The sequence below is a fragment of the Nematolebias whitei genome, chromosome 2, assembly GCF_014905685.2.
Source record: "Nematolebias whitei isolate Nwh7 chromosome 2, NemWhi1, whole genome shotgun sequence".
NCBI lineage: Eukaryota > Metazoa > Chordata > Actinopteri > Cyprinodontiformes > Rivulidae > Nematolebias > Nematolebias whitei.
This window is the reverse complement of record NC_056499.1, coordinates 741,406-743,229: the sequence shown is the minus strand read 5'-3', so window position 1 is coordinate 743,229 and position 1,824 is coordinate 741,406.

The following is a 1,824-nucleotide window of genomic DNA, read 5'->3' as shown; positions in this document are numbered from 1 at the left end:
CACGCACGCACGCACGCACGCACGCACGCACGCACGCACGCACGCACGCACGCACGCACACACGCACACACACACACACACACACACACACACACACATTCAAAACCAAGACAATGAAGCATTTGTATTACCGGTATTATAGGTTTTACTAGAAACCCATGTATCACTTCACTTTATTAGGTCCCCAAAGGGCAGGTCATTTACAGTAAGTAGTGATGGTGATGACAGCCAGCACATTCATACAAACTTTAAACATGATAAAATGAATAAAAACAGGAAAAAAATGTACATTCAGAACAAGATTAAAAATACATAAAAACATTACTAAAAAGGAGAGAGAAAGAGAGAGACAAAAGAGTTGGACTGTGATAATTCAATTGTAATCCAAGGATAAGGCCTTAAATCTATATTTTGTTTAAAAAAACAATGACTGTGAGGATGAAGGAGTTCTTTAATCTGTTCAATCTACACCTAGATAATAATAATACAAATAAAACATTTTATTTGTATAGCGCTTTTCTAAATACTCAAAGACGCTTTATACGAGTAAAACATAAATAAATAATAAAATCAACAATGCATAACACATAAAAACAAAGTAAAACATTTAAAAAGGGCAAACTTAAACAGGTGTGTTTTGAGTTCTTTCTTAAAAGTGGAGAGATTGAAGCAGGCACGAAGCTGTTGGGGCAGAGAGTTCCAGAGGGTGGGGGCAGCGATGGAGAAGGCTCTGTCTCCCCAGGATCAGAGCTTGGTCCTACAGGGGACAGACAGAAGGTTGGCATCGGAGGAGCGGAGGGATCGAGAAGGAGTGTAGTGATGGAGTAGGTGGTCAGGTATGGAGGACTTTGAATGTGATGAGGACGATCTTGAAATGGATGCATTGAGTGACAGGAAGCAAATGGAGTTTCTGAAGGACAGGAGTTATACCACAGGAGCAAGTGTGGGTGAGAAGGCGGGCAGCAGAGTTTTGAATATATTGCAGTTTGTTGAGAGGTTTGGATGGGGTACTGTACAAAAAGCTATTGCAGAAGTCAATTATGGATGTGACAAAGGCATGGATTAGGATTTTAGATTTTTCCAAGATGGCGCCGGTGTGTAGGGCTGCTCGTCTCTCGCTCTCTGCTTGTATTGTATTTTTGTTAATTTTACAATGGTTGGTGCAGTGTGCCGAGTCATATTTTCAGTATGATCGTCGGGCACTTTTGGAGCTCTGTACATTTGCTGGAATGCCTGCAGACTTTTTGTACAGCGGTCAGCACTCTCCTCCACCGGTCCTGTCTGAGATTCCTGCGTTCCTTCTGCGTGACCCTGGCCTTTCTCCATGGAGGAAACGTCGCAGACGTCGTGGGAAGCGTGCAGAGATTTTGGTGAAACTGAGGCAAAGAGTGGATTATTCTATCAGGACTCGCTCTGGATCTGATCATCTCCTCTCTGACCCGTGGTGCTCCTGGGGCCCGGCTGCTGGCCAGCTGCCCGCACGCTCAGTCCATGGAAACACCTGGAGTTGTTTACCTGTGCGCCGCACCAGCAGACCAGGAGGAGCTGTTCTTCATAACCAGCGCCCACTGGCGCGCGCGTCTCCATCCACGGCTGTGCCTGTGTCGGACCCTATCAGGATGTGTTTAATCAACGCAAAGTCTGTTTCCAACAAGACGTTTATCCTCAATGACTTTTTTTAAAGATGAGGAGTTGGACTTTCTGTTCGTCACAGAATCCTGGATTTCTGATGGCGAGTCTAGCGCCTTGGTGGAACTACTACCCCCGGACTATCTGTGTTTCAATGCCCCACGGCCATCAGGTCGGCGCGGGGGGGGGGGGGGG